General features: G+C 48.6%; 1 pseudogene; it reads right to left on the bottom strand.

The window, feature by feature from the left end:
* Window positions 1-8,736: 8,736 nt before the first annotated feature.
* On the bottom strand, window positions 8,737-26,588 carry LOC143410771 (interleukin-5 receptor subunit alpha-like; annotated as a pseudogene).
* Between the last annotated feature and the right edge of the window lie 69 nt (window positions 26,589-26,657).

Genomic DNA, 26,657 nt, shown 5'->3' with positions numbered 1-26,657 from the left:
AACTCAGACCCTGAGTCAGGGAGGCACAGAGATGAAAAGAGGAGACGAAAGCTATTTTTCAGCATTGGAACAAGAGGGAAAATGAGCTTTTGGCTTGAGATCCCTGCTCAGCTGCATGGCAAATGGCTAAGTGCTCTGGTTATTGTTCCAATGGCTCAAGGAGGCCTGGCTTCAACAGAGCTCTTGAGGCTCTAACCCCGATCACCACCGTGGCCTAGAGGAACCAAAGAGAGAACCAGGAGGGGTTGGCCAAGACCAGGCCTCAGGTTCGCTGTCCGTGGTGCTGACAGGCACGTTTGGGCGGGTGGGGACTTGTATGGGCAGGAAGAGTTGGGGACTCGGTCGCTACTAGATCTTCTGGATAATTTAGAAATAGGATGTAAGGTATTTTGATGGCGAGTTACAGAAGTCTGGCCCGAGACCCCAGCAATGTCGCTTTCCACTTGCCCTCCTGAGAGATCAAGACTCGGCTTTCACCCGTCTTCAGCCCAGAGCTTTAGCACCCGGCCTGGAGCCGGAAATCCTCAATCCAGATTTGTGAATCGAGCTGGGGGGGGGGGAGCTGGCGGAAGAGAAGGCGGGAGCAGCCACCCATTGGCTGGAATTTGGCGCAGTCAGCGCAGTGCCGTCATCTCTCCTGGTTTCGGAGGAGGGAGGGAGGATCACTTGGGTCACTCCGCGGCTGTCGCAATAGTAACCAGACTGAGAAAGCAGGGCCGCCTCTCTACTCTCCCACTTCTGGCAAGGGAGAAACAATCCTGGTTCTCTAATTTGGAACTAGTTAGCGAGACTTGATTGAAATTTCTGAGTTAGAGGAGCCTAAAGGGAGTGATATGGAGACGGCAGAGCCCAGGCAGACCCGCATACATCCTGCCCTCCGGAAGTCTCTAAATACTGCCCCCAACCCACACATAACACCTACACCTACACACACACACACACACACACACACACGCACGCACGCGCGCGCGCGCACACACACACACCCCTCCTGGAATCTGTGGTCTGGTACTGTGGACCCAGAATGAGAAAAAGGCCTTAAGGAATGGTGTTAACTTAAATCTCACCTTCCTTACCATGCCCCAAAGCATGAGCCACTACTTTAATCCGATTAGCTGTGAGGGACTGTAGGAGGATCAACACGAAAACACGTAAGAATTATTCTCCTGGGTCAAACTTGGTCAGAGTTCTGTTTTTTCCAAAATGGTCTTTTGGGGAGGCAAAGGGAGAAAAGAGTACGTGTAGAAACAGGATAAGATGACTTTTCTTTACTGCCCAGGAGTGAACCTGGGGGAGGTGAGTCCAGGCTGGTGATGAGGTGGTGAAGAAGGCCCAGAGTCTAGAGAGCCAGAGGAAGAATGGAGATGGAGGATGGGAGACAGAAACCCAGCTGGAGCCGTGACTCAGCACTTCCCCTCGCAAAGAGCGGGACCACTCTTCCAGCATAGGGGCAGCCAAAGCGGGGAAGGGGAGAACAGGAAAATAAAAGGATGATAACTGGTGAGCCACCCCTTTGCGTGATCCGTGCCGATACATGCATTGACACATAACCAAAAGGACACATTTTAACCCAGAGCAAACACACATGCATTTATACTGATTAAGGGTCATTCAATCATAATGTACTCTCATATTCACTCCCCCCTTCCCTCTCCCCCTTCCTGGAGCAGAGGACATTTTGTCCAGAGATCTATGCTCGCCTGTCCCTAGAATACCTTGGTACTTATTGGAAAAGGAGAAATGCAAAAACTTGCGGGTGGGGTGTGTGTGTGTGTGTGTGTGTGTGTGTGGTGTGTGTGTGTGGGGGTGTTGTCATGGTAACTGTTTTGTCTGCACAGCAACCAGAGCATCTGGCAGGATCCAAGAGGACATCCTATGGGTTCTGCCCACTGGGACTCTGCTTCAGACACCCAAATGGGCACCTGGGGAAATTTCTATAACACAGCCTGTCAAAGAGCTCCTCCAGGCAGTTCACCATGATTAACTAGAAGCCAGGTACAGGCACCTGACCATCTTAATCTCCCTTTAAGTGGTATTCCTGATCCGTTGACTGGAGTACACCCAGACGTGTTGTTTATAATCACTCTGCCAATAAATAAAGACCAGGGCTGGGCTCAGGCACAGCAGCAGAGCACTCATGTGGCACGGCGAGGCCCTGGGCTCCATCCTCAGCACCACCTAAAAATAAATAAATAAAGTGAAGGTATAAAAAATATTAAAAAAAAATCAAAGACAAAAAGAGGGTCCTGAAAGCAGTGAGAAAAGGAGAAGATGACCCAAAAAGGCCTTCCCAAGGGCTATCGTGGGTTTCCAAAGGAGACGTCCCAGGACAAGGCGAGTGGGGTTATGTGTTCAAAATGCTGCCAGAACTAAACTGCCCACAGAGAACACTGTACCCAGCAAAGCTGTTCTTCAGAAACGAAGGAGGGCCTGGTGTGCGTGCCTGTAATCCCAGTGACTCAGGAGGCTGAGGCAGGAGGATCATGATTTTGAGACAGCCTCAACAATTTAGTGAGACCCTCAGCAAATTAGTGAGGCCCTATCTCTAAATAAAAAATAAGTCTGGGGATGTAGCTCAGTGGTAAAGTGCCTCTGGGTTCCATCCCCGGTTACCAAAAAATAAAAAAGAAATAAAGACTTTCTCCGGCAACAAAAGCTGAGGTCATTCATCACAAGACCTGTCTTACAAGGGACGTTAGGGAGTTCTTCAAATAAGGAAAGTCATAACACGAAAACATATGAAAGTGTGAAACTCCCTGATAAAACTAAGTGAACAGTGAATAAACCATGTCTTGAGTATGAAGGTTAAAAGACAAAACTATTAAGATGATAATTGATACAACTATTTGCTATTGGATATGCAATATGAAACGTAAGTTATAACACTGAAAACAGAATGGGTATTGTGAAGTAAAAGTGTGGTCGTATTTTTTTGTGATCAACATTAATATTGGCTTAGAGTGGCCTGTTCTAAGATGTTCTATAAAAGCCGCGTGGTAACCACAAAGCAAAAATGTATGGGGTTGTAAGGAATAAAGCATACTACTAGAGAAAATCATTTAATCACAACAGAAGATAGCAAGAGAGGCAGGGAAAGATCCACAGAACAACCCACAGGTGACAGTGTAAGTCCTTACCTATTAATAATTACCTTGGATGTAAATGACTAAATTATCCAATTGAAATGGCTGAATGAATAAGAAGACAGTACTCAACAATATGCTGCCTCCCAGAGACTCCTCCACCATTACACACGCATGGGTTGAAAATGGTGGTTGGAAGAAGATACTCATGCAAATGGACACCAAAGGTGCGTGCGTACATGAGCTGCTCTACCCACATCAGGTAAGAGAGACGATAAGTAAAAACTGTAAAAATAGAGAACAAGGTGGTCATTCTGTAGTGATGGAGGAATCAATTCTTCCAGAGGATGTAACAGTTGTACAAAACGTGCACCTGACATCAAGCACCTAAATACATAACGCAAGTAACAAAAGGTCTGAGGAGGGAAGTAGCTGCATACAGTGATAGTAGGAGACTTCAACACCCATTTCCAATAATGGATGAATCATTGAGACGGAAAGTCAACAGGGAAATATTGGATCTGAACTACACTTAGGCCAAATAGACCTGATAGATGTGTGTAGAACATTCTACCAAGAGCAGCCGGACAACTTTCTTCTCATGTGGAACGTTCTCTAGGGTGAATCGTATGTTAGGGTTGACAAATGTAAGAAGACTGAAGTGTCACATAAAGTGTCTTTTCTGGCTCTGTCATCATGACACCAGTGATCAGTAATAGGAGGATTTCAGAAAAACCTCAAGTACATGGAAAGTGAAGCGCACGCTCCCCAACAACCAATAGGTCAAAGGGGAAAGTGAAAGGGGATGTTGCAAAATATCGGAGACCATCCAAAATGGGCACCCGACACGCCAGCGGTCTTCAGTGCCCCGGGCGCACTCTAAAAGTTCACAGTAGTAAGTGGCTTGGTCCAAGAGAGGGAGACCCACTTAAACAACCCAACTCACAACTGAAGAAACTGGAAAAGGAAAAGAACTAAGCCCAAAGATGGAGAAGAAGAAGGAGAAAATAAACTAGTAATACATGAAGTAGACACCAGAAAACACCAGAGAAGACAATGAAACTAAGAGCTGATAAAGTCGACAGACCCTTAGCAGATTCACTAAGAGAAGAGAGATAAGGAGTGGAAGAGGCCTTATCACAACTGATCCACAGGAGCACAACGGATAACGGGAGGACTGTGACAGTCACACATGCCGCAAATCAGACGACCTGAGGACACTGTGAATACAGTCGAGAAGACCGGACCACGAGGCCACAGAGATCCCAGCAGCCCAATGATGAGGGAGAAGATGGGAGTGACAGAAACACCCCGTCAAAAAGAGAACCCAAGAGCTGCACTGCTGGACTCCACCGGAGCTTACAGTCTGATGAGGACTGATGATGACCCTTCTCAGACTCTTTCCAAAAAAAAAAAAGAGAAGAGGAAGAGGGTGCAGTGGCTGGCTGTTGGTGTTTCCCCTGCGTCAACACTGGACCCCTCATGTGATACATCAGATGGAGACCTCTGGGATCGATTGGGCCACCAGGGCTTGGCCCTCCTCAGTGGGAGCAGGACCTTGTGAGAAGCTGAAGGAGCATCTGTTCCTTCAACACCAAAGGAGGTCCGGCTTTGAGGTGGTCTGTTCTCTCACCAGATGCTGAATCTGCTGGAGCTTTGATTTTGGACTTCTCTGCTGCAGAACTGTGAATTCTGAATTTCTATTGTACAACATTACTGAATCTAGGTAATTTTATTATATCAGCCCAAATGGATTACACAGAGGGAAAAATTACCCAACTCATTTTATAGAACCAGCGCCACCCTGACACCAACAGCGAACAAGGACAATACAAGAGAAGGAAATCAGAGGCCAGCATCCTTGATGAACATAGACACAGAAATCTAGACATTTTCATCAAACAATAACTCTCCATTCTTCGTTTCCTCTGAATCCTGGCAACCACTGTTCTACCTTCTGTCTATAACCTTGACTACTCTAGGGGCTTCGTATAAGCGGGAGCATACAATACTTGTCCTTCTGAGTCTGGCTTATTTTACTTAGCATAATGTCTTCGAGGTTCATCTGTGTTGCAGCATGTAGGAGAATTTACTTCCTTTTTAAGGCTGAATAATATTCCATTGTATGAATCAGCACATTTTGTTTTATTCATTCACCCATTGATGGACATTTGGATCATTTCTGTCTTCCAGCTATTGTGAGTAATGCTGCTAAGAACATGAGTGTATAGATATCTACTCGATACTCTGCGTTCCATTATTTGGGGTATATTCCCAGAAGCAGCTCCTGGCGGGTCGGAGGACAGGTGTGCATGGGTGACCAGCAGATGTGTCCTGAACAGAAAGAAAAGACTCAAGTAGGTCAGTTCAGGTCAGAGGCTACTGCACCACTCCCAGCCCAGAGGTCAGACAATAATGTGCACAGACAAGGAGAAGAAGGAAAAAAAAAAACAGAAAAGTGTCTCTCTTCAGTGTTTGGACAATTCACTGCCATTCGTGCTAAACATTTCTCATCTAAATCACGTTCACATTCACATCTATTACCTAAAGCCAAGGGTGACTGAGAGAAAATAAGATGGTAGTTCAATATGAAATTCTAGAGAAGTCTGCAGCGTCCTGGAACTTGGTTCACAGGCAGTAGATGCACACAGGGCTACAGAGTCACAGGTCACAGAGATCCTTAGGCCATAAAGCTTTTTACCTGGGCCCCCATCAAAGAGTGTTTTCAGTGCCCTGTTCTCGCTTCCAGAAATCGACTTTTTCTTGAACAAATGAGCACCAGGGGTTTATGAATTCCACTAACAGATGGTCCTGCCACAGACAAGTCTCATCAGAAAAATGTTTGGATTTTTAATCAGGACGTTCTTTGCCCAAGTGCATTCTTCCCTGGGCTGCATAAATAGCTTGAGCCCCCCCCCCCCGGCATTTCAGGGGGGCTCAGGGGCTTCAAGTGTTAGCAATTGGGAACTTCAGCACCCCCACCCCCTGCAACCCTACATGCACACTCCTGCCGTGATGTGCATCCAATTTCAAGTTCAAGGAAAGGGGCTGGGCTGGAGTCTTGCAAAGGATGTTTTGGAGAGAGACCTGGGTTGGTTCTGATCCTGTGGCTGTAAAGCGGGGGTGGGGGTCCCAGGGCACCCTGAATGTATTTAAGATATTTACTTCTTACATCCTCTGGCAGATAAGCCCTTCCTGTGGCCAGTGTGTCCAAGGACAATTAACTAGGGTAGGAAAAGAGAGCCCTGTCTCTCTAATCTTGTTGGGGAGAAGGAGAAGAACAAGAAAAATCTGCCCATTTTAAATAAACAGTAAGTGCTATATTCAAAAGGTAAACTGGGAACAGAGTAGGCCCCCCCAAAGTTAGCCACTTCTGAAGTCTGACCCCTGTTATACATACAGCAATTTGGAGGGGTATTGGGGATAGAACTCAGAGGCACTTCACCACTGAGCCACACCCCCAACCCCTTTGGAAAAATATTTCACTGAGGGACAGGGTCTTTGCTAAGTTTCTCAGGGTCTTGCCAAGTGGCTGAGGCTGACTTCGAATTTGCGATCCTCCTGCCTCAGCCTCCTGAGCCGCTGGGCTTACAGGAATGTGCCCCGGTGCCCGGACCTGTTCTGGGAACCGAGGATTAAAAAAAAAGATGCATTTCTCCTGTGCACTGGGTGCTGAGAGCTCACAGTCTAGTGGGGAGCAGTCTCCTCCCGTGGGTACCCGCTCTGAGGCTGGCATGGAGGCCCAGAAGGAGAATCCAGAGATAGTGTCCACCAGCTTTGCTTCTGAAGGCTTCCCAGGGAGGTGGTTATGGGGCTGGGGGGGCTGCCAGGGTGGGGGGGAGCGGGGGGCAGGTCCTTGTGACTTCACCAGGAAGAATTTGAGTGAAACGCATGATAGTAAACAAAACGTTTAATAGAGAGAGTGAAAGGAGAGGGTTATGTCCAGCACCAACTGCCTCAAATTGAGGACGGTGGGGTGCTCGCAGGTCTGAGTCCTGTGTTCTTCCTGCCTTGATTTGCCCGTCTCCCCTAAACCATACCCTTTGGCGAGGCCCCAGCCACTTCCTCTGTGAGGGCCTGAACCCAGGGTGGTTAGGACATCGTTGGTCGCAAGAGATAACGACATCACTTATCTGAAAACCACTGCATCCCCTGAGGAGCTGTAGCTGGGTTCTGGATGTAGGAGACCCCACGTGTCTGACACTCACCTGTTTTAGTGAGGGCCCCGGGGACTTTATCAATCCCCTCGAGGGGTCCCAGTTCTCTGCAGCCTTGGGAAGGCTGGGCACTGTGGCTCTCATGTCCCAGTGCCTGCCTGTTCAGAGAAGGTCCCCCACAGCTTCAGTTGTCTGGCTCCTGGGTGCTTCTGGGTGCACAGGCCTGAAGTCCACATTCAACGTGGGTGAGGCACAGAGTCACCCAGGGCAGCGAATCTCCCAAATGTGATCCCAAGACCCACAGCACGAGGGACACCGGGGAGCTGGTGGGCAGTGCAAATTGTCAGAGCCTGTCCCAGACCTCTTCCTTCAGACCTGAGGATGGGACCTGGTCATCAGGATTTTAATGTCCCTCCAGGTGACTCTGATGCTTTATTTATTTACATATTGTGGTACTAGCCATTGAACCCAGGGGCGCTCTACCATGGAGCCACATCCCCGGCCCTTTTTATTTTCAGACGAGGTCTCCCTGATTGCTGAGGCTGGCCTTGAACTCGCGATCCTCCTGCCTCAGCCTCCCGAGTCCATGGGATGACAGGTGTACACCACGGTGCCCAGCTGACGCTTGCTTACAACTCCTGATCTAAGGTGTTTATTAAAAATAGTTTTCTGGACACATTCCAGGGATCCTGGGTCAGACGGCGGGGGGCAAACCCTTGGTAAATGACTACAGCATAACCCTAGGCTCGGCCTTCCTGCTCCCTACAGCAGGTCTCATCTCCCCCCACCCCATGGGCTCTTCCTGGGGTCACCTGAACCTGGCATTCACCTCCTCACTATGCCATTTTTCTGCCTAAGGGCCTCTCTGAACCTCGGTGAGTGCCTCTGTTGAATGGGGCATTGATAAGGTGACTAGAGGCCAAGTAGGCTTGCCAAGGTGACAGAGATACTTCCTTGATATTTCCAGAATATTAATGCTACCTTCAAGAGCAGGGTGATGTTTTCACATCAGTTTGCCTCAAAGGATGGTCCCTGGATCAGGCCGCTGGGGCTTGAGACAGTCTGTTTGGTTCTGTCTCTCACCACACATGCTGGCTCCTTGAGCAAAAGGGATTCTAGAACTCCAAGAAAAAAGCCCTCAAGAATGGGCAGCTCCTGACTGCTATGGGAAAGACAGTTCTCTGAATCCGGATTCGTGATTTTCTGTAGGCCGGTGTACTCTGCTTTCTTTCTGAGATTTTTCAGCTGAGTGTTGTTATTTTCTTTTGAGGCAAGGTCTCGCTAAGTTGCTTCGGGCCTCGCTTAGTTTCGGAGGCTGGCCTCAAGCTTGGATCCTCCTGCCTCAGCCTCCCAAGCCGCTGGGATTAGAGGCGTGAGCCCCTTTCGCCCTGCTGAGGGCTCCTTAAATGTTGACCACGTCTTCGCGGAAGAAGCAGCCGTCCCTGTTCTCATGGCCCAGAACATGATGCAAGTCCTTCCAAGAAGGCTCCAAGGCATCAGAACACGGAATTTTCCAAGACCTCACATCCAAGCCCTTCCACGAAACTTATGACTTCCGTCTCTGTGGCACTGGAACCTGCTTTCTGCAAAAGGAGCAGAAACGCCTCATCTTTCCAAACTCTTCATGATTCAAGTGATTTTAAAAAATAAAAATAGAGTGACTGTTGAAGAAACAAAGTAGGAAGAAGAGTAAAATAAAACCTACCCGTCACCCACCTCTGTCTCTCCTAAAGCGTTTGATATGCATCAAGCATTCTGTACATTTTTTGTGACTAAGTCATAGGGCTGCCCAGTTTTCCTTATTTTTGGTGCTGGGGATCGAACCCCAAGTCTCATCCTCGCTAAGCATGCAGTGTATACCCCAGCCATCCAGAGGTTTTGCAAATTTCTTTCTTCCTCTGTAACATAATGTGCTATTTTAAATATGGATATATGTTCTTTGGTTTTGTGATCGCTCATTTTCTTCCACTGTCCGTTACAATATTCCCCTCAATTTGGACATTTGATATGCACAGTTTGGGCTCCAACATTATGCAGATAATTGGAAAGTCTGGAACCTTCTAAGAGTGGATGGCCCTCTCCTCCTCCTCTTACCCCACATACAGCCTCCCCTAATTTAAAGGTTTACAGTTGAGCTCGCTCGGGGAGCAACTCCCTGGTTAGATAGAAAGCAGACTCCAATAAATTAAAAGCTCACCATAATTTTGTCTGTCTGTCTGTCTATTTTCTTAAATAAGTGCCCCCTGATTTTTTCACCTTGTAAGGGCACCTGATCTCCTTGCTTCACTGTCTCTTGAATGTTCCCGTTTCTAAATGAGGTCTGAGCAAGCCCTTGCTTAACCAGGGCTGTGAGGTGGCAGAGATCCCCCAAGTTCCCAGTCGTTGGGCACCCAGAACCGAGCTCTGTGCCAGGTACCATCGTCGGTCCTCTAGAATCCCTGAATCCTGCATCTGCAGGTCCAACCAACTCCAGAACAAAAATATTTGAGAAAAATTTTTAAAAAACAACCTGCATCTGTCCTGAACCTGTATGAACTTGGCTTTCTTTGTCGTTTCTCCCTGAAGAGCGCAGTGAGACCGTTTTCTACCCAGCAGTTGCACAAGATCAGGCATTAGGCTTGAAAGGATGCGCACAGGTTCTGTGCAAATACCGCCCCCTTTTATATAAAGGATTTGAACATCTGTGGCTTCTGCAATCCACAGTGAGCCTTGGAGCAAATGCCCCGCGGACACAGAGGGACAGCAGCAGAATTGAAAGTAGAGGGTTTCCTTCTCACTAGCCGGTCACTTCTTGGTGGTCACTGCCAGTAACGCTGGTGGGTCCCCTTGTTCTTGTAGCAGAGGCCCCAAGAGTAGGACAGAGGGCTTTTGCCTTTGGAGATAGAGGTTGGGTCCCTGCCAGGTGTCATTTAGCTGTGGCCAGCCCCATGAGCACTGTGGTTAGGAATGTAGGCCACAGGGCTGATCGCACCAGACCACACCATTCTCTCTCTTCCTCTTGAAAACAGACAGGGAGGTCAATGGAGTCAAAGATAGAGTGCAACCGTGTAATAGAAAAGTGATTCACCACAAAGATGCCGAGATAACTTCACCTGGGGAAAGGAGGTGTCCATCTGAAGATTATGGGCTGAGGTTGTGGCTCAGCGGTACAGAGCTTGCCTGGGCAGGCCAGGGCGCTCATCATGGGGTGGGACCTTAGTGAGACAGCAGTGAACATGTCCAACCCAAATCAGCCAAACAAGACCATTCCAATGACCATCCCCTGGCCTCCTGGGGGAAACCCCTGCCTTATCATATAGAAAGCCAAGAGCTCAGCGGTGGTTCCCCAGGGGCTGCACCCTGGGTGCTCACGATGCCTCTCGAGACCTTCAGGCTTACCTCACAGTGAGCGGTCAACAGGAGATCTTTGATGTGACTTTTCGGGGCTGGAACAGGTGGAAACAACCTGGCCCACAAGTGACATCTGAAAACAGAATAAAGGAAGGAGCCAGTGAGCACGGGTGTCTCTCTTGTCCCTCCATATCTACTCTGAGAGTTGACCTCGTCAGTCCCAGGACTGGATGATGGATCAACTCAAAATCCAGGGTGGGCTGACCCACGACGGGCACGGTGGTGAACACCTGTGATCCCAGAAGCTCGGAAGGCTGAGGCAGGAGGATCGAGAGTTCCAAGCCAGCCTCCACCAAAGTCAGGCCCTCAGCACCTCAGTGAGACCCTGTCTCTAAATAAAATATTCAAAGGGCTGGGGAGGGGGCTCATGGGTTAAGTGTCCCTGGGTTCAATCCCTAGTATGAAAAAATACCAAAAATTTGCCGATCCAGACTTCCAGAGGAGAGGGGACATGGGTGCATGTCGCTAGGCTGGGTCCTGACACTGTGTCCTTCATATCTAGCATGTTCCCTGCGATGCTCACGCCCGGACATGGCTTGCTTGCTTTTCCCTTCCTGTGACTGCCATTCACCTGGCCCCAGCCCAGAGACGCCATTTGGATAGAACATTTAGGACAGTAAAGCTGTTTCACATGAAGTTCATTTTCTGAGTTATGAAAGGGCTGAGACAGAACATGCCATCAAGCCTCGGAAGGGTACTGTATCCTACAGAGTGCTACCAGGGATGGAGAGGGGTCTGGAGCCAATTGCAAGTTGCTGGGTCTGCATGGCATTTCCAGGATCTGTGTTGGACCTAAGAGCCACCAGCCCCTTGGGGCCAGGTGGTGGAAGGAAGCACTTCACCGTTGAGGCGTATGCCATAGAAATGGTAGGTATTTGGTGCTCCATTCCTTGGAGAAAAGTAATAGGTGATTGGTGAGAGCATTTGAATACCTATATATGAGTATGGTTAGCACTCTGTTTCATTGCACCTGTGTTGATTTCATTGCAGAATTGAAAATTTGGGACTTGGTGGGTTATCAAAGACCCATAGCAAAAAAATAAAAATAAATAAAATAAAAGCCCAGTTAGCACTGAATGGGAAGGCTAGAACACCCAGGTCAAAAGCTTCACAGAAATGAGGAGGTCATTGAGGAATCTGAGAGTGTGGGCAGTGGCCAAGGGCCACGAGGTGTTCTGTCCAGTGTCTGAGTGAGGCCTGCTGATGCATCTCGCTATCTATTTGGTCTCTGCTGACCTCAGAAAGGTCACCCAGAAACAAAAAGAAATACTATCAATTCGACCTGATAGCTAACACCCTGTGTCTGATGGATGCAGAGACAGAAGACCTACATCCTGCAGAGCAGCGGGCAGATCAACACAGCGAAGCAGGCGGTCACCATGAGCAGGATGAGGAGCCATTCCATCAGGGGCTTCCGCATCTCGCTTCCTGGTGGAGGGGAAAAAGAGAGAAAGATCCGAGTTAGGGATCAGAGGTAGATAGGAGGAAGGTTGAGGCTTGGGGCATCAGGAAGCTGGGGTGTGAGTGGTAAAGTGGTGGGTAATGCTGGGCAGGTGGCTTCACCTTCCTGAGACTGAGATGATCATAGTCCTGCAGTGGCCAAGAGGGTGAAATGAAATGAAATAGCAGTGAGGCCACTTTTAATCGCAATGCATTATTGATTCATTCGGCAAGGACTTGCGGAGTCCCATCCGCCTGCACCTGGAACCCATCCACTCGAGGAGTCAGATTTTTTTGATGGAAAAGCCCACAATTAGTTCACAATTAGCAAACTCATTGTAAAAGCATTTTTTACAAAGTCGAAAACAGAACTTGTGGAGGGAGTAAGAGAGCATATTTGTAGTTGACACAGTGGTCTCAGACTCGGCTGTAAGTGCTTTATGATCTAGATTCCCCTCAAAGCCTCCTTTACCCATATTCCCACTTTACAGATAGGAGAGCAGACGGAAATGACCATTGGTCCGTGCAGTAAGCATTTGGCGTGCATCTTAGTCTCCATCTAAATGTGTTCCTAATCCACATTCCAGGGACAGACACTTGGGGGTTTCAATGATAGCTTTGGGGTGTGTGAATCTTTTTTTTTTTTTTTTTTTTTTTTGGTAAGGTACTGGGAATGTGTTCAAGAAAAACCCAAGGCCATTCTCTAAGTGGTATTTAAAGAATCGATGTCCTTAGTCGATGTGGTGGGTGGTGCACACCTGTGTCTAAGGGACTGAGGAAGGAGGATTTTGAGTTTGAGGGCAGTCTCAGTGACTTAGCAAGATTCTGTCTTAGGGGAAAAAAAAAGACTGGGCATATGCACAGCTCAGCCATGGGGCAGCCCTGGGTTCAATTTCCAGTACAAACAACAAAGGCAGCAGAGGGGTGTGCATGGTTGCTAAAATGCCTCTATGAACCCTGAGTTAGGTCCCTGAACACAGCAGGTTCCTTTCTGTGGCAACGACCTCTCCTTCATCATCCATCCATTTAACAAGGATTTAGGAGCCTCCTTAGATGTCTGGGGCACTGTCCAAGGTCCTGGGACACAGTGGTGAAGAGAACAGGTGGAAAAAACTGCAGGAGGTCAATAACAACACAGGATATTGGGACACCTGAGCCCAGGTGTGGTGGGGTTCTGAGTGCCCGGGGAGAAGAAGCCTCCAATCCTCAGTTTGCCCTTGACTTGGTCTATAAAATGTGAAATGCATATACAGGTGGAGAGTTCCAGGCTGTGTAAATAGACTAAGACTTCCCAAAACCCCAGATGACTTAAAACCAGAAAGAAAAACAAAAAAGAAAAAAAAATCAAGGACCAAGAGAGAGAAGTGTCTTTAGATTGGGCGCCCGTGACTCCTCGCCACCTCATCTCTTGCTTTGAGGGTTTCTGGGGACTCTGATTGAGGTTCCTCTTGTACTTCCCCAAAGCGCCGATCTCTTACCTTCTGCTTTCGGATATTCACAGAGGTCCTGTCTTGAAGAAGCCGTGGTTTGGCTTGGCCACGTCCTCAAACCTATCATGCCTCTTCCTTCCTCTTCCAGCCCGAGTTCCTAGACTAAAGGATTTGGGCTGCCTCATTTGCCCAAACCAATCCCTGGTGATGTCTTCAAAGCCAAAGCCAAAGGATTCTTGAATATTTTTCTCCCAAGTCAAGTCTTCGTAACCTCCTTTCTGGATTTCAGTCTGTCAAAGGTCGAGTCCTCCTTTAAACACAACTGTGGGTTCTGCTACGCAAATGTTCCTTCTCCCTCTTTGTAATTTCAGCTGGCCCTCTCTGCTCATCCCGTGACCCCTGGATATTTGCAACTATTACCTTATCTTTTATCTTATCTTTTAATTTAAGTCTTCTCCCAGGCCTTTCCTCTTGACCCTGCAGGATGCACAGTTCCATGTCTAGATCAAAAAGTGCCTATAAACCAGGTTTGGTGGCACATGCCTCTCATCCCAGCGGCTCAGGAGGCTGAGGCACGAGAATCGTGAGTTCAAAGCCAGCCTCAGCAAAAACGAGGTGCTAAACAACACTCAGTGAGACCCTGTCTCTAAATAAAATATGACATAGGGCTGGGGATGTGGCTCGGTAGTCGAGTGCCCCCAAGTTCAATCCCTGATACCTCCCCAAAAATAAATAAATAAAATAAAACCTCCCATAGATGAAATTCACTTGAGTGTTTTTGCAAAGCTGAGAACAGCCCAACCCAAGTTTGCATCAAAAAATAAAATAAAATAGGGTAAGAAAGAGTAAAGGAAGATTGGATTTTGTAGAAGGGAGTCAGGGGAGGGGTCGGGCGGTGGGGGTGGGAAGAATGGTGGGATGAGACAGACATCTTTACCCTATATACACATGATCACAGACTGGTAGAACTCTGCACCATGTACAGCCAGAGGAATGAGAAGTTATGCTCCATTTGTATACAATGTGTCAAAATGCATTCTACTGTCAAGTGTAACTACTTAGAACAAATAAAAAAAGATAGCCATCCTGTTGGGGAAAAAAAAAAGCTTTCATTTTGAAATGTTCTGTGTGCATTAGCCTTGGTTTTTAAAATTAGGGAGAACACCCTCGGAGAGGCTCGACCTTTTATTTTTCCAAATCTCACCCATGCTCATCAGTGGTAGGATTCAGTTCTGCAGATGAAGCGCCCCAATGACCCCAAGCTTGACCACACTTGCCCATAGCTAAAGAGCAACTGGGGTGAATTCACAGCGTCACCTCCAATACTGTCTCACACCTTGTCCCACTCTTCTTGTCTGAAAAAAGGAATTCGGCTTCCACCTTGTTCCCTCAACATAAACCATCCCCCTCTCTTGCTCATTAGGCAAGAACCCTAATGAGTCTATCCAGAGATGCTGGACTCGTCAGCGCGGATGCGAGTTCTGTACCGAGTCTGTCAATCCAGAAGAAAGGTAGCCTGTTTACAACTAGGTTCAGCGGACAGAGAAAGTTGGGGGTCCTATAGAAAGAAGAAGCAGTGTTGTAAATATTATCAGGCTCACACACACACACACGGCCACATATGTGGCTCACATTGTGTAACACCCACTAGCCAAGTCCTGATAATAGCACTGTTGTTTTGTGAGCATGATTACAAAGATCTTTTCAGTTAAACCACTCTCGGGTTATTGAGTTCAGCTATCCCTTTGATAAGCAAAGATTCTCCCCTTATTTGCAAAGAGATCGAGGCCCCTGATTTCATTTCATTCCATCAGAAAAGAACAATGTTATCCATGTACGTTAAGGTACCATGCGTGAGTGCTTGGGGGGAGTTTGGCAAGGGGGTTATGGCCGCTGGCCTGATTCCAGCAGGGTCTACTCACATGCAGCCTGGAAAGGACATAACCAAGAACACAACCAGGTCAGCTTCCTTGCAAAGACCAAATATGTTGGCAGGTACAGTTAGTGCAGGAAGAGCACTCACCATCTGACTTGTCAATCACCTGCTATTTCCAGTTATTTCCTAATGAACAAAGAATTGAGAGTCAGGGGCTATAAATAAGTGAGTTAACTATAAATAAATGAACTGGGCACGTCTTATGGTGTTGCTGAGGGAGAATAAGGAGAGCAGGCCCCACCAATGGTATAGCTATGCTGGTCATGAGGATGAAGGATTTCAGCAGCCTAAGAGTTGGGAGAGCCCTTCGAACATGTCACGAGAGAATAGATGTCTGCAGAGAAGGTTCCAGGAAGTTCCCAGAGGAGACAGGAGCTCAACTCAATACCAGCAGGGTTCTCGACATAAGTGACAGAAGAGAATTTCTGTGCAAGCCACACAAAGGCACAGAAAGGTTCATTTAGGAAGGTTGATGCACATGGAGGGGAGAATATGCACTGTCTCAAGAACGAGAGGCCCTGGTTTGGGCTGGGCACTCCATATTTATCAAAGGGCTCTATCAGGGCAGGACAGGAGGTGGGTTCAGGACGGAGCTGCACAATTTCATACCCATTTTCCCTGCATTTGCCTATTTACCTCCATTTACAAGGGCCCAGGCCCAGATTGACAGGCAGCTAAGTTTTCTTCATCTCAGTGGCTTTTGAGTGTTTCCTTGAGGATCCAGTGTTTCTCTTTATCCTACATCTCACATCCTTACTTGGAATTTTGGAGTCTTTGGCCTTGTAGATCTTTTTTCTTTAAAGAACTATTTCATGCACACGTTCCTGGGTTCAGTCCCAGAACTGTTCACAATTTCCAGGTAACTTGAATCTTTTCTCTAAAGAATCTTTACTCTTCCCTCCCCTGAAATCGCAGCCACAGATGCTTCTTTTTAAAAAGTCGCTGGGCAGTGCCTTGTGTTGATGTCAAGATGAGTTCCAGAAAGAGGGAGTTGCACAGCCTGTCCTGAGGGGCATCAGCCCTCGGGATTGACCATTTGGTTCCTGGACACTCTGCACACGTGGCCAACTTAGAGCATTTGGGAACCCCAACTTGGAGCATTTGGGGAACCCTGCTGTCTGGGTTTCTGGGGACCTCGATCTCCTGTATTTTTGACATCTCAACTTTGCAGATGATCCAAAGGGTGGAAATTCTATTGTTCTGTGGCCTGGGGGTGGATGTGGGGTGGGATGGCATCCAGGGGCCAGGAAGTCCCCAGGGTTGGACTAGTGAGTGCCAGCTCTGCTCCTGGCTGGTGCGGGACCTGGTGAAGCCACTTGTGACTGGACGCTGCAGCCCCTCTTGCCCTGCAAGTCCCTCTTGCTCACTTGGTTCTAGAGACGTTCATTAGGCCCCAAGAGGGCTGAGTCATGGACAGAATTCAATGTGCTCATCCGGGATGCTGGGTTCAACCAGCTTTCCTTGGTGGAAGGGCGAAGCTGTGGTGGCTCTCAGGAGATCCTGGGTTCCCAGTGCAAGGCGCAAGGTGACCCCGAGGTGCCTGGGCTCTCCAGTGCAGCATGGGCCCCAGCTGGAGCCCCCCAAAAAGACAACAGGAGTGAGCAGAGGGTGGAGGTCACCACCCCCAAAAGGCACACAGTCCTGTTCACCTGGAGAAATGGCTCAGGTGAAGTGAAATCTGGAGAAGTGATGGCGACTGGAGCCTGGGGCCTTTACAAAGGGCTGGAGAGCCCCTGTATGAGTTACCCCCCAGGAAGGCTAGGCTTGGGGCCATTTCTTTCTCTGTAGGCAAAGGCCTCACGGCAGCGAGGGCATCACACCTTCTGCAGGTCCTGAACCTGCAGCTCCCTTCCCTGTGGGATCAGCTGATGTATCGCCTCTGCCAATCCCCAAAGGCAGCTGCAGGGGTGCGATCATCAAACCAAAGTGACAGCAAGGGTGCAGGGGTTCCATCCAGGTTTCACCTTTTGCTTTGGAGGTGGCCAAGCAGGGTATCAGTCTATCTCTCACTTTGCAAAATGGAGATGGGGGGTGGATGTGTGTAAAGGGCTTGGCACGGAACCCACGTAGTAGATGCTCAATGCCCAGGCAGCATTCAAGCCTCAAGGCAAATCCTTGGAGCATGACCTAAATCGGAGTGTTGTCAGAATCCTCAACAAAAATGCACAGCGGACGGGAGGCGAGGATGGTCTTATCCTGCAGGGATCTGCATTCAAATGAACGTGGAGGAGAACTGGAGAGGAACAGGTGGGTCAGAGGAGCCGGAAGAGGTCCAGGAACTTGGCCCTGCTGCTTGGCAGGACGGAGGCTGAGCAGATCAAGAGCTGGGAGGATCCCGAGTTCAGAGCCAGCCTCAGCAACTTAGTGAGGCCCCAAGCAACTCAGCAAGATCCCTGTATCTAAATAAAATATAATAAAGGGCTGGGGAGGGGGCTCCGTGGTTAAGCACCCCTGGGTTCCATCCTTAGTACCAAAAAATAAAAAATAAAAAAATCACAGGTAGCCCCCCACACACACTGTAGTGAACAAATGGTGGGGCTGCCATGCGGGGGTCTACCCAGCCTGGAAACCACAGGAGCCTGGGGAAAGGAAGTGGCCTCACCAGACCCAGCCCAGCCAACATCCCCCACTTGCAGAACCCAGAGTCCCCCGTGAGGCCATGAAATACATCTCCTCGGCTTTACTGTGCCTGGCACCCAGGTCCTGGAGCTGCCGTCCTCGTCCCCCCGCCTGCTGATCTGCACCAGCCCTTGCCTCTGCAGTTGTCACACTGTGGTGCCAACAGGAGAGGGGAAGCCGAAGGGACCCAGGGCAGGAGGGCCCCTCTTGGCCTCCTCCTGGCCTTTCCCCCCAAATTCTGCAAACTCAACATCTGCCGTAAGACCTGGGGACCTCTGAATTGACACAGTGACAAGACACTGCTGGAAAAGTGAAAGCAGGTGACCCCAGGACAACGTGAAAACGCCCCTGGGGCTGAGACAGTCTAACCTCGTCTTCATGAAAGGGGTGGCTGTCGGTGAAATGGGTGAGATGCTACCCATCCAAGAGGGACACCTGGGGGTGGGGTGCAGGGGGCAGGGACTCGTAATGAGCTGAGATCTGCACTAGCCAGCCATTGCCTAGGACCAGGACGTAATGGCAAGAGGGCCCTAAAGTGGCCAGTGAGGGACAAATTCAAAATCAGCTTAAAATGAACCCTCCGTCCGGATCCCCTTCGCCGCTCAGCAGATTCAAGGAGGGGTGATGCGGGGGCGGAGAAACAGGATTGGTGACAGGGGGAAGGGACTCTGAGTCACAGCTGACGACACAGGCCAAGAGGGGTTTGGTTGGACGGGCTGAGTCCCCACTCGGTCCTCTCTAATGATCTCCATGCCCTCGGATCAACATTCATCCTCAGAATCCTCCTGAACACTGTACCTAGGCAGCCTCTGAGTACCTGCTTCACCGTATTATCTTTGGTCCCTTCTAACTTGGGTGGGAGATCTGGACATGGTCAGAGCCCTGGCTAACACCTAGATGGCCCACGCTCTGGTCAACTGGGATGACAGCTTCACATCGCACCCCTTCCCAAATCCTAAGTGGATTCTTAGCCACCACCTTGCTCTTGGTCTCTAGCATGGTGCTTTGAAATTCCTTGGGCAGCATTCAAAATAAAATCTAAGAGGGCTGGGGAAGGAGCTCACATCTGTCTGTCTGTCTGCAACAGCCTACGTGGTGGTGTTAGGAAGGTGCTTAGAAATATCAATGGGGCCACCGAGCTTGGTGCCCGTGGGAAGTCACAGAAAACACTTTAAAAATGGAAACCTTGTGAATTCGAGGAATAAAAATGAAGCCCCCACCCCAGGCATCTGACAAAATGAATCATCTTGTTCAAAAGCCTTGCTGAGGCGTGGTTCTTCTGTGTGTTTCTTTTTCAGGCCCCACAGTGAGTTTTTTATCTGGGGACACGAAGCAGGGTGGAGGGAAGTCCCTTTTGCACTGGGGTCAGCGTAGGTAGGTCAACCTGGGGGCACAGAGAGGGGGGTGCTGAGGCTCAGCAGAACCCTGCAGCAGGTGATGTGGTGTGTTCTCAGTTCCTCTTACCCCACTTTCAGTTCCCTCTCCTCTGGAAGGCTCCTGCTTGCTCTCCGAGCCCTCTAGTGATGTCAGGGCCACAACATAAGGCCATGTGTGTTGCGCACTGCACAATTTTTATGGGATCCAGGCTCCTCTGACTCTAAACAGTGTTCCCCTTCCCTGGTCTTCCGTGGAAGTCTACCTGATAGGCCTTAGGTCTGACTCCCATTCTCAGGGTCTAATGGGTCACTGCCTCAAGGGCACTCTGTAGTGAAGTGAATGGAATACAGAGCAGATTTTGGGGGTGCAGGGTGGAGGGGTAACCAGGAATTGAATTCCGAGGTGCTTAACCACTGAGCCACATCCCCAGCCGCAACCCCCACCATTTTTTTTCTTAATTTGAGACAATGTCTCACTAAGTTGCTTAGGGCTGCTAAATTGCTGAAGCTGGCCTTGAACTTGTGATCCTCCTGCCTCAGCCTCTTGAACCAGAGGGATGACAGACATGTACCACCATCTGTAAAAATCTACATAGTATTTTTTTTTTTTGCCATTCCCAAAAGAAATCTTAAATCCACTCTTCCAGCAGCCATGCCACACCATGACCAGCCATGACCACGGAGTTAGCCACCAAGATCTCTTACACGGGTCTTTCACTTCCACAGCACCTGGCGCCTTGTAGGATATTGACACCCCACACCAGGGGTCTAAGAGATGGGGTGCTTGCACCAGCCTAGGGATGAGCCCCATTTCTTCCTGCCACTTGCAAGTGACCTAAATTTTCTGGCAAAACAGGTTGGTGCAGGGAATTAATTGAGATAATGCAAGAGAGTCATTTAGCACTGTGTCTGGCAAATAACCTCCCATACCTGTGGCCTGCTCTGGTTGCTGTATTTCACAAAACCCCAAGAGGCAGACAGGTTGGAGTTGCTTCCTGTTGTCCCGCAGAGAGACCAGTGTGTTCAAGGATACGTGTGTGCAGAGGTTGGGTGTTCAACCCCGGCATTCAGTGGGGCACTCCTGGGTTATTCCCACCCTCCCTGCTCCCGTAGACCCTCAACCAGGTTAATCACATAGATAGGTGGAGTCCACTCACTCCAGAACCCGGCTGTCCTGTGAGACATTACAGCTGCTTCTTAACTGGGAGGGCCTGGGAATGTGCACTTCATGCACAGCCACCATCTAATGTCTGTGACCTTTCAAAGACCCCACTAACAGAAAAGATGGTCATTTTTACTTGCCACAAAAACTAGCCAATTTGACCAGAGCAACACAGGTGCTCAAGAAATACCCAGAAATTCAGATCTTCTGTCCATGAGAGAGAAGGCTCAGGGAGGGATCTAGATTTTCTGAAGATCACTCAATTTCAGAGTCATTTTTGAAGAAAAAGAACTGCATTATAAATTCAGAATTAGGTATGGGAACATCACAGAGCTGGAGAACAGATGAGTGGTTGCTGGGAAAGGTGGAGGGAGACAGAGAGATTGGGTGCGGTTATAAAATTGGCAAGAGGAGCCTCTCCCAGGGGCATGCACCTTAATCACAGTGAGTCTGGAGGCTGAGGCAGGAGGATGGAAAGTTGGAGGCCAGCCTCAGCAACTTAATGATGCACTTAGCAACTTGGTGAAACTGTGCACCCAGATAAAATATAAAAAAGTGCTGGGGATGTGGCTCAGTGATTAAATACCCCTGAGTTTCATCCTCAGTACCAAAGAAAAATGGAGATGGGGGAACAGCATCAGGAATCCTAGAAATGCGCTGTCCTGTATCCTGACTAATGATACACTTTGGATCTCTGTAAAGATACATATTGACACTTGCAGTTCAACATGTGCTGAAATTGCATAGAACTGAACACATTAATGCATATAAAGCCAAGGGAATCTGAATAAGATAGGTGCAGTGTCATCCCTGATAATCTGACCATCATATGGTACTAAGTTTTTTTGCAGGACACTGTACTTGGGGTAAGCTTCGTAAAAGGCAGTTGAGCTCTTTTTTCTTTGAGCAGCTTGTAGATGTACACTTAGCTGAAAAAGTTCAAGCCTTTGGAGAGAAGGAGGAACAGAGGCTTCCAAGCAAGACAACAGGTAGGACTCATGAGAAGGGCTTGCTCTGGGGACCGGGTGGACACCCAGGCTTGGCTGGCTTCCTGGAAAAGCCACCTCTGATGGAACTATCGGTGGAGTCATAGGAGATGTGACCCAGCAGAGACGCAAAACCGTTCCAAGACACCCCACCCCAAGTTCTCAGAGACTCACCCACATAGATAGGTGGAGTCCACTCACTCCAGAGCCCGGCTGTCCTGCAGGCGGGACTCACGGCCGCCCTCACTTGAATGGAGTACTTGGAGAGATGGTCAATGACGGAGACAAATGCATTGGTTGTGATCCTTTCGATCTAAATGGGGGAAAAAAGTCTTGTAAGAATCTCAAAACCCATAAGGTATGTCGATGACCAGCTTGAGGGGTCCTGTAGAAATAAAGTGACCCAGTGTTCAGGAAGTCACTCAAAGACATCTGGCCATCCATGCTAAGTCCAGGAGCTCCCGTAGGGGCCCAATTGATGTTTCAGATGCAAAGACCAGAGGAGCCTCTACCAGTGTGAATAGGCTCCGTGGCCTTCTCCCTCTGCATCCTGAATCCTAAACAACGTCACAAGGGCTGCCCATTCTGGTGTCTGCAAACTCATCTGCCACCTGATTTTGAATGACCTACAAACTATGACCTGCTACGTTTTGGAGGTTTCTATGGAGAGGGGGTTTAGTACAGTGGATGGATCCCAGAGGTGATAGACAACCCAGCCATATCCCAGCATTTTTAAAAATTTTTAATGTTGAGACAGGGTCTTCCTAAGTTGCTTTAGGGTCTTGCTAATTTGCAGAGACTTAAACTTTCCATTCTCTAGCTTCGGGCTCCCAAACCCCTGGGCTTACAGGTGTGCACCACCTCACTCAGCGGCTTAGGTATTTTTCAGTGGCTGGAAAATCTCCAAAGAAGAGTCTTGTTTCATGATACATGAAAACCACATGAAATGGAAATTTTCGTGTCCACAGATAAAGCCGTATGGGAAGCAGTCTTACCCATTTGTTGACACTGTGGCCACTTTAATTCTGAGTAATTTTGATAGAAAAATGAATGGCCTGCAAAGCCTCTCACCATTTACCAAAAAAAAAAAAAAAAAAAAATGCAGGCAGGACAGGCTCAGCAAAAGCGAGGTGCTAAGCAACTCAGTGAGACCCTGTCTCTAAATAAAATGCAAAATAGGACTGGGGAGGTGCCTCAGTGGTCGAGTGCGCCTCAGTTCAATCCCTGGTACCCCACAAAAAATATATTGATGAAATCTCATTGCTCTGCATTTACTTTTTCTGTTATCAGTGAGACACGTGTTGGAAGCCTGCCACCCCTGTGTTTTGCTCTAGCTCGGTGACTGTGAGCAAGACTGTCTTTTTCCAGGTCTTGCCACTCCAAAAAGAATGGTAATTACCCAAGAGTTATTGTGAGGATAAGATAAAATTACAAAGCTTGACATGTAATCTATCCTCAAGAAATGTTGGCAGTTTAATGAGGTGGGAGGTTTTCATTTTTGTTTTATTATTTTTCTGAGATGGGATCAACTTACATTGCCTAGGCTGGCCTCGAAGTTGCGATCCTCCTGCCTCAGCCTCCCAAGTAGCCAGAATGACAGGCACATGCCATTGTACCCCGTATGTGTTTTTTAAAACTGCGGTAAGATACATTCAATATAAAATTGACCATCTGCTGCATTTTTAAGTGTACAGATCAGCAGTTTTAAATACAGTCCATCTTCCCATGCTTCTCATCTTGCAAAACTGGCCCTCTGGGCTGGGATGTAGCTCCGTGCACAAGCTCAGGTTGAATCATGAGCAATAGCTCTGGTTTGTTCTGAGAACTTGAGTGCTCAGGAGGTTGAGGCCGGAGGATACCAAGTTCAAGACCAGCCTCAGCAACTTAGCAAGACCCTAAGCAACTTGGTGAGACTTTGCCTCTAAATAAAATATTAAAAAGGGCTGGGGATATGGCTCAGTGGTTAACACCCTGGGTTCAATCCCTAATGCCCCCCCAAAAATAAAAATTAACAAGTAAATAAACCCAGGCTGTGTGACACCTTCCACTGTATGTACACACCACATCTTGGGTGTGTTGTCATCCATCGATGGCACCTGGGCTGCCTGTAGCTTTGGGCTGAGATGGGATCTAACACAGCCAAAACCATGGCTCTAGGTCTTGGAACACTGACGTTTCTGCTTTCAACCGAGCCATGACATTTTACATTTTCCCTACACCAGTACCCATGAGGTTTCATCTGACCCCGGGGATTATTTTCATCCATAAGAAGAACAAAAGGCTTGTAAGGTTTGGTTGATTTCCATAACACCTGGGTAGATGTATTTGACCTTGTTCATATCCAGCTATAACCAGAGCAGCCAATGGAGAAAAAAAAATTGTTCAATGTTTATACAATGAATATTTGTTATGGACTTCTGGGACCCTCTGAGGAATTACCTGCAAATAATTCTTCTTTGTGTTGTGTATCTTCACTTCATAATCAAAGCAGTGCTGTGGAAAGGCGGAAATGGGTTTGTCCCATCGGATGGAGAGACCTGGATCTGGGCTGTGACATTGGTTGGCGGATTCTCTCGAGCTGGTTAGAGAAGGAGAGGTCAGTGACATGAGTTGGTGATCAGGGCCAATTGACTCCAATCCACCCACACCTTTCCAGGCATTCAAGATTTACCAGTAGATCTTTCTTTTTTTGTGGGGACTGAACTCAGGGGCACTCGACCACTGAGCCCTGAGCCACCTCCCCAGCCCTATTTTGTGTTTTATTTAGAGACAGGGTCTCACTGAGTTACTTAGCGCCTTGCTTTTGCTGAGGCTGGCTTTGAACTTGTGATCCTCCTGCCTCAGCCTCCTGAGCTGCTAGGATGACAGGCATGCACCACTGCACCCGGCTTTATCATTAGATCTGAATCAGCTCATCTCAAGCCACAGGAAGATTGTGACTTCCTTAGGACTCCTGCATTGTAGTGGTGTGAAAAAGAGACCCTTCTTGTAAACTGAAGAGATTGCGACTGACAGAATTGCTTGGATGGCTGGATGCCTGTGATCCCAACAGCTTGGGAGGCTGAGGCAGGAGGATCACAAGTTCAAAGGTAGCTTCAGCAAAAGCGAGGCCCTAAGCAACTCAGCAAGAACCATCTCTAAATAAAATACAACAAAGGGCTGGGGATGAGACTCAGTGGTCAAGTGCACCTCAGTTCAGTCCCCAGTACCAAAAAAAAAAAAGAATTACATGGATGAATTCCCCCCACCAATGCCCTGGCTCAGGGCATGACTCCATTGTAAGGTCCCTGGAAATAAAGTACTTCCACATGCACATCCTTGTCCCAGATTCTAGGACTGAGATCTCACAATGAACAGATCATAGAGACACACTCAGAATGGGATCTGATGGCTTCAAAGTCAGCCCTTCCCTAAAGCAGAACGTTCTCAACCAAGAAACTGCTTCATTCTTTTAGCAATCCCAGGACTTGGTCATAAAATAAATTCCTGCCGCCTGCACCAGCTCAGAACCATTTTCCCATTATCGTTTGCTTTTTAGGTCTCTGTCGGAATCTTTTATTGCCTATTTTCATAAAAGGGACGTTTGGGGGGTTGCACAGGAAATGTACCATTGAAGGGAATAGCAAAGGGTCCGATTCTGGGGCCGGATTTAGGCTCCCGTTTGATGGCAGGTGTCTCACAACCAAATCCTGCCCTGTGAATAACAAGTCTGTGTCTTTATGGAACATTTATGCCAGGTAGAGTTCCAAATGAAAGATATGGAAATGACAACCCCCACACAGTGTGGCCTGGGGAGAGGGAAGGAGGAAGAAGGTGACCCATTGATATCATTGATCCTTTCCCAACACATCCTTTCCTAGTGACAGGAGAGTCCCTGGGAAGGAACCATCCATCAAGCCTAAAAAATGACATTCTTTGGGAAGGAGCCAAAACATGAATCCTTCTCCCCCAAATAAATCCTTTCCCAGTGACACTATAGTAGAACGCCATCCCCAGACCTTCTCTTCTCACAACCTGTCTCCTGAATGCCCAAACTGATACGTTCTGTTACAGTCTCTCATGCTTAAGTCATCTCCCAGTGTCACCTACATACGCATGAATTCCTCCTATAATTGGGGGCCATTTTTCTACCCAGAAAGTGAGCAGTGTGGTGCACGCCTGTCATCCCAGCAGCTGGGGAGGGTGAGGCAGGAGGATCTCAAGTTCAAACCCAGCCTCAGCAACCTGGTGAGGTGGTCCTAAGCCACTTACCAAGACCCTGTCTCACAATAAAAAATAAAAAGGGCTGGGGAGGTGGCTCAGTGATTAGCTAAACTCTGGGCTCCCACTACTGCTGCTCAGTGGATAGATAGCTCAGGACTCCTCCTGTGCTCCCGTCCCCGCCTGCCCTTGGGCACCTACATGGAGGAGCCCGAGATGGTAGTGGGGGTTCTGGGGTCTGTCAAAGAGCAAGACACGCTCAGTTCCCTGGACTCCCAGCTCTGGGGTCCCTTCTCTTCAGCTGTGCCTGTCTCTTTCTTAAATAAAACTCATTTTCTAAGCTTGGGGGCGTTTCCTCTTTAACACCAGGAAAACTAGGGCCTGATCCTCATCTCCAACAGGGGTATTGACAGCATCTCCTGAGCAGTGTCTGGGAATGTGGTCAGACATCCTGCAACATCCAGGGCCAGTCCCCATAGCACAAAAGTCATGCAACCCAAATCTGCAGCAGTGTTCCCACTGAGCCACCTGCCACTGTCAGCAGCACAAACATAGTCCCACCCCTGCAGCGCTGAGACCCTGCCATGCAGTGATGTGGGCCACTCTGGGCAGAGTCTGTCTTACCGATGCCTTGCACCCCAACAGCTGATCAAAGGGTCTGATGGCAGCTGTCCTGCTGGTGCTGTTAACGTGGACCGCCAGCCAGCCGTGCCCCTTGCTGCTGATGGATGACCTTGGGACCCAGCAGGCGGTATTTCTGCTGGTCGGGTCTTTGCTGTATTCCTGATACTCCTCGGTCCAAGAGCCATACCTACAGTGGAACGCTCGTGAGTTTCCTAAAGGTCCAGAGGGGGCGACCCAATGTATCAGCTCCTAGG

Source organism: Callospermophilus lateralis, chromosome 11, assembly GCF_048772815.1.
Source record: "Callospermophilus lateralis isolate mCalLat2 chromosome 11, mCalLat2.hap1, whole genome shotgun sequence".
In the NCBI taxonomy this organism is placed as follows: domain Eukaryota; kingdom Metazoa; phylum Chordata; class Mammalia; order Rodentia; family Sciuridae; genus Callospermophilus; species Callospermophilus lateralis.
The sequence above is the reverse complement of the archived record's forward strand: the minus strand, read 5'-3'. Positions and strand labels throughout refer to the sequence as shown.